The 9,770-nt window shown below is 44.7% G+C and overlaps 1 long non-coding RNA gene across 1 annotated transcript; it reads left to right on the forward strand.

The window, feature by feature from the left end:
- The first annotated feature begins 1,112 nt into the window (after window positions 1-1,112).
- LOC143155912 (uncharacterized) lies at window positions 1,113-3,666 on the forward strand. Its single transcript, XR_012994503.1, has 3 exons — window positions 1,113-1,168; window positions 1,246-1,506; window positions 3,640-3,666. It is a non-coding gene; the product is annotated as an uncharacterized LOC143155912 (long non-coding RNA).
- Window positions 3,667-9,770: the final 6,104 nt, after the last annotated feature.

Consider the following 9,770-nt stretch of genomic DNA (forward strand, 5'->3'; position numbering starts at 1 on the left):
CTAGGACAGCCATCATGGGAGCCATCACAATGATCAGGATCAGTCCTGCCAGGAGGGAGTCAGGTAAGGGCAGGAAGGGATCAGAGAAGAAGGAGGGCCATTGTTGTGTGGAGATGTGTTGTGGAGGAGACTAGAAGGAGGAGGACAGAAGAGAAAGTAGCTCCTGCAAGGGAAGAGGGGCCGGAGAATGCAGGTAAGTGTAGAAAGAAACTTCATAAATTCAAGGGGCATGAGGATGGTGGGAAGTTGGAGGGGGCATCCAGAAAAGAAGGAAAGGGGAAAAAAAGTCTGGTAAAGCTAGAGTCTTGAAAAGAGTTGCTGTTGATAAGGCAGCAAGAAATCTTGAAGGAGATAATTGCTCAGGTAAGAAAGGGCCTGAGCCTTATAGGGGAAATATCTTTTTCCTGGGAAAATGAATGCTGGAGAATGACATTGCCCAAGTAAAAAGAGTGCATTTGATTTGATTTGATTTGATTTGAAAAGCAAAGCGAAGGTATAATGATGCTGGATGACACAGAGCCGTTACTCTGGATGGAGACATAAGGAAACCTAGTTTTTTTAGCATATGGAAGACCGAAATTTCATGGTAGTCTGGCACTGATCTTGACAATGAAGTGGCTTTCAAGGAACCGATTTACAATGTGCAGGGTGTAAAGGCAATACCATAGGAAATGGAGACACTAGAAAATCATGGTTTCTGAGAGGTGATAGGTGTTCAGTGGGGAGAAAATGGGTCGTGGGATACTAAAGGAAGTGATTCGGTCATGCGAGCCGCTGCTGGAGCTAGCCAGGCTGAGACTGCACAGACAGCAGCCTGTGAGATGGCCTCACTGCTAACCTCAGTATCACACACATGCAAAACCTTGTGAACCCCCATCTTAAAAAATAGCCTTCAAATGGGCACTTGGGGGCAGTGGTTGCTCAGCTGTAAGGCAGAAACAGTACCTCATTGTCCGGCGAGAGCTGTGTGAATGCTACCATAGGCAAATAACCGCAATGCGAAGGCAGCGTGGGCCAAACCACAAGCTCTCCAGGTCTCAGAGGGCTTCAGTTTTCGGAAACACATTCATGTTCTGTCACAGACCTGAATTACGAGGTGATTCTTTGGTTTTAACTTGCCTTCATTTCTCAGGGCAGCATGTAGCCATGAAAGGGCTCAGAAAAAAAGGTAGGTGCTGTCCTTCAGAGTTTGTCCCTTCCTATTTGTTTCTTAGCTACACCCTGGCTGTGCACGGCTTTTTACAGAAGGAGAGGAGAAGCCTGACCCGGTGGAAGCCTGCAGGAGACATTTGTACCAGGACCCGCTCCAGTGGATGTTGGGATGGACGTTCTGGTTTTTACCTGTCTCCACCTGAATGCGGTATTTAATACCAACTCCTTTAACACCGTGAAGTGCTTTTTTGTTGAACTCCTATACCTCCTTCAGACCAGCAAACATCAAGGAGAAGACAACATTACCCTTTCATATGTCCTGACGCTCCGCATAAAAGAAGCCCCAGCAAATAGGTAGGATGAAAAAGGGGTGGGATTCAAAACTTATTAATAGTCATCAGAAAGTCCTCTGAAAAGTACGCATAGCCAAGGCTGTGTTAGTTCTTCAGCACGACTTTTCCTTTCCACAGGAAAAAATGCACTTGGCATGGTTTCTGTGGGCAGCAATGAGAGGGCTGCACAGATGTGTATAGACAGATGTGACCGCCCCCACCTCCACCTCACCCAAAGTCAGCTGGCCACAAGCTATTTTTGATCCTCAAAGCCATCTGCCTGGGCAAACATCGCTCACTGCTCAGGTGAAAATACCTTTTCTTTCAGCAAGGCTTCCTTAGCAAAAGGGCCAAGATGGAAGTAGGAAGTTGTCAGCCCTACAATAACAGAGGGATGATAGATAAGCAGTTAGGGCTTCTTTAAAAATTTGTGAAAAAACACAGTAAAAATGTTAGGATTTTATCACAAAGTGTTTTATGAATTATAATTTGAAAGTTCAAAAAGACAACTAAGACAAACATCAAGGCCCCATTCTTCAGAATTAATCTGAGGAGGCAAAAGCAATCCAATGAAAATAAGCATAGATTATTTCCATGCTCAGCTGTGCGTAAAATAAATGTCTCCATCAGAAATTGGGGATTAAAACAAATGCTTCAAGTTTTAGTGGTGCAAACAAATTGGGGAGAAAAGATTTATGACATTTTATGTTTTAATTTTGCTCCTTTTATTTTATGCCAAATTGCCCAAACTCTGTGATGCATTAGGCCATAAAAAAGCACAACTATGAAAATCAAAGCACAATATAGATTCAAAAAAACTTTAAAACTAAAAGAATGAGATTTCTTTATCCACCTTTTCTGAGATCTCACTTTCATAATTATCTAAGAAAGAGTTAATTAAGTCTATTAGTGTAAAACAAAACTCTTTTGTGAGACATTAAATTTGCCATGTTTTATGCGCAAATCAAGGCTACCAATTTTATGCGTTATTAGGGTTTTTTTAATGTTCTAGGTTTTGGCCCTCTTGGCTTGTCAACCAAGCAAGGGAGTGCGCTGTTTCACAGGAGACAAACTCTGTGGAAAAAGGCTAGAGAAGCATGCCCTTTAGGGGTCTTCCTGGCATGAGCCCTCATGGACCCTGAGCAATCTGCTCCCAACAGACGCCTAACGGGAGAGCAGCTGGAGGTGTCTGTCTCACTTCAGGGAGTGTACAAAAGGCCGAAGTGAAGTATGCTCCAAGCAGGAGGGCTGTAGGACCTGGCTCCTCCCGCAGTGTTGCTTTGACGTTGTTGTTCTTTAGAGGCAGGCCCAAGTGGAGAGATCTCTAAAAGATAACCAAACACCTAATTCAAAGACTATTATTTTTCACAGGCTTTGCAGCAAATTAAAGTAAGGGTCCTGTTTGTTTGCTCTGATAAGTCCAAGGGCTATCATTCTTGCAGGGTTAATTTTATTTTATCTTTTATAACTTCTGAATGACATTAAAAATGAACACTTCCTTTGGTCAATCAGTTCAGCACATTCCTCAGCAGAGAGCTGGATATGAAAGGCCATGGTCTAATCTCAGTAAATTCAATAGAGACTGACATCACTGGGATCAGTGCTGAATCTACGTACATGTTGCCAGAGGCAGATCCAGAAACCGGGTAGAAAAGCATGGAAAGTTTGTAGATATTCAACTATCATCCATCACTACTTGCTAATAAAGCAGAAAGAATGAAAGAAAAAATTATTCTGAAGTAATCCTGTTTTGTTGGTAGAATAAAAATAGATGCAAAATTAATAATACATAATGCAGAATTAACAATCTATAATACCTTCCTCTGAAAATGGTAGCAAAGATCTGGGTTTCATCAGTTTTGCATTGTCCCGAGCAGGTCATTTACCAGTCTGCATTGTTAAATTAACTTCTCTCAATTAATGCTAATATCAGTTCTTTTTGTTCTAATCAGACTCTTCCAAAAAAGCAATAAGCAATGTGGGATTAACATTAATAAGAAAAAAAAACCCAAGCAAGCATATTACGCCTGCTGGGGTTTTGCTGTTAGAGTTCCACTTCCACCTCCACTATTAATGAGGCTCTGGGTGAAATTGGTTTCTTTGATGACAGAAAAAATAGTGATGTACTTCTAAAGGATTTTTTTTTTCCTTGCAGAAACTGTTATAAGCAGAGCAGTTGTGTGGATGCAATGGAAGGCAAGTGTCCGAAACAGAGTGTGAATCTTTCCCTCTCAAATCATGTAACAATGGCAGTGCCCATGCAAATAGTTATCCAAAAAGGAGTAGAAATCGCAAAAACCTGCCTACCATAGTAGCCTGAAGTCCTTTACTTTGTAGTACATCAGCTGCATGGAGATCCCAGATAAAAGAGCCTAGAGGAGCACAGATTATGAAGTGCGAGGGCCACCTCACATTTAACACACACAGACCCCCTTTTGCCTCAGAAGCTAAAGAAGCTGTTCTGACTGCATTACGGCCAATTTCTAGCTATGGCTTTGTCTGTCACAAAAAGTGTGAATTTAATCCCTTATGGGTGGCAGGGGTTTGTTGACTGAAGACAGCTTTGAGGAACAGAGCACTTAACTGTTTTGTATGTTGATGTTTCACGCCCGGGTAGAGAAGAGATGATAAAACCGCCACAAGTTTGGGTTTTACACACAGGATAAAAAGCACTAGAGAGGTTTCATTATTACTGTTCTTCAAAAGCTCTCCGTAGTGCAGCCTCACTGAATGTGATGCATTCAAGTAATCAGGAAAGAAGAGTTGTGATATTTCACAGATAGGGTAAGGCTATGGACCAGGGAATGACTGAAATGAGATACTACTGAGACACCTCTCTGTATTTAAGAGGGCTCCAATTAAGCCTCATCGAACTATTGCAAGAGGGTCCCTGAGAGGGTGCGTGCCAGGTACACAGTAGAGCCCTTAAACCTACTCAGACGAAAAGGCGAAAGATAAGGACAGAGCCTTCTCCAACCAGAGAGCATTCAGGCACTCAGGCAGGGTATCATCTCCCCGTTGCTGATCTGCAGTGTATCTCAGGGCTTTCCAAACCGGGTGGCCCCTTATTAAAGTGATCAATGGAGAGGCCAAACTACTGCTGTGTCTAACACCCATCCTCTCCTGCACCCCCACCTCTTTCTCTCAAAAAAGGAGAAAAAAAAAAAGAAAAATAAGTTGTTTCAGAAAGCTAAGACCAGTGCGTATTTTCTCCAAAGACCAAGCGCTGCTTGCAGACTACAGGCAAAGGCCTGGTGAGGATTTGCGAATGATGCTATCTGTTGAACACTGCCACTGCCAATATCTTCGGCGTGCCACAGGGTCCCTCAGCATGGCAGAACACCTCACCCACGTGCCTTCAGGCTGCAGAGGACACTTTGGGTGGGGGCAGCGGGTGGCCTTGGTTGCATGGATGGAGCGAGTGGGAGGGGACCTTGAGACTAAAGCAGAAATGTGTCATCTCCCTGTGAGCAGCCTCTGCCTCCAAGAGACTTTGAGGAACCTCAGTTTCTTCCCACAGCCTTTCCTGTCCCCAGCTTAGCCCTCAGACTACAGTAACCTACAAGTGGCTGAATCTGTTCCTGTAAAGGGCTACAGCCTGGCCTTTTGCCATTAGCTGGAAAAATTAACTCTTCAATAGAGCTGTTACAAACAGTATGATCCTGGGACTGGAGCTGTATAAATGAGGTTTTTAAGAGGGGCATGGCATTCAGTAGTGCTACAGACAAGAACAAATTAAGCGTATAAACAATTTATTCTCATCTGCTGCAGGAGCTGCCCTACATAAAAGCCAGATCACCTTTGGTCAGTGCCGGAAGTATTTCTAGATAAAGTAATATGGACGGTCCTAGGACCACTGTGCTTCTTTTTAAAAGCACATGTGCTTATTTTTATTCCCAGGTTTAGAGTGGAAAAGGGTTTTGGAAACACTCACAGGACAGCCTGGCACAAACGTAGAACCACATTTAGGCAAATCAGAGCACAGTCAAAGGCAATATTGGAGGATCGTAGGTTTAATTAACCAGTTTGATAGCATTCTCCTTGGGAATGAACTCCATGCTTGCACAGCGCTGTGGTTTACTAGCCAAGTACAAAACAGGTGCCTGTAGTCCAGAGCACAACAGTTCACTTCAAGTGAAACAAAATCCAATACACATCTTGGTGTTCTGGCTGGTGGTTCCCGAGACATTTCCTGACAAGAGTACATTACTGTTTGCCTCAAATGCTTCATCCAGGAAGTATGTGGCAGAGAAGGAAGGTGTTCCTCTGCTCTGACAAAGTTTTGGATCTGCATGCAGCAGATACATGCGTTGCTTGGTGCCAGCCCTAAAACAAATGTGACATTTGTATATCCTTTCTGTCTCGTACTGCCAAAGCATATGGCAAACATACTACAGGGAGTAGTCTTTTTCATACAGCTTTTCCAGATGTATCATCTTTGCCACTCCAGCATCAGCCCTTGTTGCTCTGCCTGCAAGTTAAATCTTCAGATTATTGACTACTGACAGCACTTTGCAAAGTTGGTTTATTTTTGTGTTTGTAGGAAATGGACATTTACCCTATTCAAAGTAGATCTTTTCCTGGTGAGAGACTAAGCATAGCAGCAAAATAGAAGGACCTACAGAAAGCTTACAAAATTACCTCCTTGAGAAAAACTAGACGGTAATTCTTAGGGAAGCATGCGGCAAAAGTGACACAAGCAATTACTGGTCATCCCAGCATGTCTGTGGGGTTTCATTTGATCGCTTGTGAGGACTGACCCAGTGAGGTAGCCCTGGATAGGAGCTTTCCATCTGCATCCTCATCTGCAGCCCCTCAGGAACTGCTGGAACTAGGGCCACCCTGTGTGACACAGAGGTGCAGGCACACCACCAGCCCAGGCTCTGTGTGGGTTATTGCTGGTAAGTGCTTGCAGACCCACTCTGGAGCCCCGGGTTGGGTGCTGAGGCTGCATCATCAGTGACATGATATCTTCTTTCTTCTAGCCCTGTGTTTGTGTGTCTTGCCTACTGACAGCCTTGTTGCCTGCTCAGAAATATCTGTTTGACCATGCTGGAAGCAGCTGATTGATATGAAAAAAAGCTGAAAAGTGCTCCAAGTGGTTCTCAGCAGTGGTCATGACAGCTGCCAAAAAGCACAGCGTGGCCAGGAGCTGTTTCAGGCTATAAAGGCATGCCCTAATCTCAGAAGGGTGCTAGGCAGCTTTGGCAGACCGCTGCTCACTGCTCAGCTGATGATCCTGGGGCTGGGCCCGAGGACGGGGGTCTGCTTTCCCTCAAAGGCCATGATCCCATTAGGGGCTGTTGACAGGGAGGTGCTGCTTGGTGGTGGCACTCACCGAGAGCAAAGCAGGCTTCAGCTCTAGCTGTAGCCACAGAAGTAGCCCTTCTGTAAGGAGAGTCTACAAGGGGCTCTCTGTGGCCTGGGTGTGCAGCGGGGAGAAGGGAGCAGGTGGGCCAAATCTCTTCTGCGAGGCCTCCTTGGCCCTGGTGTAGCATGACCTTAGGAGGGTTGTTCACTGCATGTGTGGCTGGGCAGTGCAAAGATGTGATGTGTTGGTGTCTTGGCATGGGCGGCACTGCAGTGCCTCAGTCCGCTGTGTAAAGTGTGGGTGCCGCCAGGGAGGACAGCCCGAAGGGCTGGGGACCATGTCGCAGGGTCCACCACCAGGGTATGGCTGGTGCTGGGACTGAGGGGAAAGAGGCAGGAGTTCAGTATTGTTTATTGCTACATGGTTTGTTTCAGGGACTTTCATAGTGGCATCCCTACTGCATTTCTCGGTTACCTCTTGCTGTTAAGTGATGCCTGCCACATAGGATCTAAGATCGTCTTATTTCTTGCCAACATCAAACTATTACAGTCCGAATTCTATAAAGGAATTAACACTTCAGGCATCAAATAATGAAATCATTGTAATAGGCAAACATTGTTTGCATTCAGGTCATGTCTCTGAAGGTCTAACATTGATTTTAAATTCTGCAGCCTGCTCCTCCTGCTTGGGCCCCAGCGGGCTGAGAGATGCTGAACCTGCTTGAAAGCGCCCGTTGGAGATACACGTGGCTGCGGCAGCGGGAACGGCTAGGAGGAGAATGTGCCCGGAGGATGCTGGGAGAGGGCTGGCACGGGAACAGGAGAGACAGTCCCCTTTTCTCATCAAATGACATTGTGGTACAGAACAAAACTGCCTTTCCTACACCAATACACCATTTGAATGCACTCTGTGACCACAGAAAAAAGGCTTCGTAAAACACACTTCACTAAATCACAGAAACCCTTCTAACACAAATTTTAATCAGCAAGGTTTTGCATAACATCTTCGGTAATGAAAAGTTGCTTACATGAATGCTGGCTAGCATTTGCTTTCTCCAGAATTTTGCAAATAGTAATAAAGTGGAGTTTGGGGAGAGGTTGTGGGGTTGTGGGTTTTTTTGTTTCTTTTGTTTTTCCCTGAGGGAGAAACTGCTTGTGCAGTAACCAAGGTAGCCACTAGTGTTAAGGCTGTTACACTTTCAGAGGCTAGCCATTAACAAGACAGTTGGCTGCACCACAGACGATTTGAGTGCTCTTATTTGAAGGGCAAATAGTCATAATTAATTTTGTAGACACAGAAAATATTTTAGAGAAGCATTTGAGTCTGCCTTTTGTGTAGCCCAGAAAAAAGGATACAAAATACAGGATCCCTGTAAGTACAAAAATATTCTTTAGGTTTTTAACACCATTATACTTAGAATTCACCTTGTTTTTCCTTTCCTTTTCTAATATTTTCCACTGTTTTTTCTCTGCTAGTATCAAGAGAGGATACATTGCTGCAAGTAAAATAAAAGCTTTTATCTAGGATTTCTCCATGCTCTAAAATTACAGTTCTATATGCCCAAGTGATGGTTAGGCAAGGGATTCAAACAACCAGTTAATGAGCAGTTCTTTATTAAACTCACTGCAGGAAGAGCTTAAAGTTCATCTGGTTCTCATGTCCTTCACAGATGAGGCCTTGAAATTCCCCCCTAAATAATTTTTCATTTTTTTCTCCCTAAGGTTTTTTTAAAAAAAATGGTTATCACAGTTGGTATAGAAAAAATGAACATTGTTTTATGGTGGTATTTTATGATTCCCACAATAAATATACCCCTTATGGAAGTAATGGAAAGAAATGATGGAAGACAGTGGAATAAAGTCTAGTTGGAGGCTAGTAACTAGCGTTGTACCCCAGGGGTCAATACTGGGTCCAGTCCTGTTTAACATCTTCATTAATGGTCTGGGTGATGGTGCAGAGTGCACCCTCAGCAAGTTTGCTGATGCTACAAAACTGGGAGGAGTGGCTGATACGCCAGAGGGCCATGCTGCCAGGGTTGAACTTGAGCCAGCAATGTAACCTTATGGCAAATAGGGCTAACGGTATCCTGGGCTGCACTAGGAGGAGTGATGCCAACAGGTCAAGGGAGGTGATCCTTCCCCCCTACTCAGCACTGGTGAGGCCAAACTCAGAGTACTGTGTCCAGTTCTGGGCTCCCCAGTACAGGAGAGACATGGACCTACTGGATAGAGTCCAGCAAAGGGCCACCACTAAAATGATGAAGGGACTGGGGCATCTCTCCTATGAGCAAAGGCTGAGAGAGCTGGGACTGTTCCGCCTGGAGAAGACAAGGCTCAGGGGGGATCTCATCAATGTATATAAATACCTGAAGGCAGGGTGCAAAGAGGACTGAGCCAGGCTTTTCTCAGTGATGCTCAGTGACAGGACCAGAGGCAATGGGCACAAACTGAAACACAAGAGGTTCTATCTGAAGATCAGGAAACACTTTTTCGCTGTGAGGTGACTGAACGCTGGCACAGGTTGCCCAGAGAGGTGGTGGAGTGTCCATCCTTGGAGGTATTCAAAAGCCACCTGAACGTGGTCCTGGGCAACATGCCCTAGGTGGCCCTGCTTGAGCAGGAGGGTTGGACCAGATGATCTCCAGAGGTTCCTTCCAACCTCAACCATTTTGTGATTCTGTGAAGAAAATGCACGTTATGAACAGGAATTGAGATTCTCAAGATACACACTGCCTCTATTCCAGTATACTTCCAAGGCATATCAAAACCAACCCATCTTGCCTGTAATCGTCTACTGTTCCATCAGTACTGAACAAACAGCTAGTCAGAAATAATAGCAGAGAGGTCTCTGAAAGCCTTCTTCATAATCCTTGTAGTGCTGGAGCCACCTGCCACAGGGAAGACCGTGGTTCAAGATCACCTTGTGATCAGTTCCGCAAAGAGCAGATTTTGCACTAACTGATTACTCCTCTTCCC

This window comes from Aptenodytes patagonicus, chromosome 1, assembly GCF_965638725.1.
Source record: "Aptenodytes patagonicus chromosome 1, bAptPat1.pri.cur, whole genome shotgun sequence".
Classification (NCBI taxonomy): Eukaryota; Metazoa; Chordata; class Aves; order Sphenisciformes; family Spheniscidae; genus Aptenodytes; species Aptenodytes patagonicus.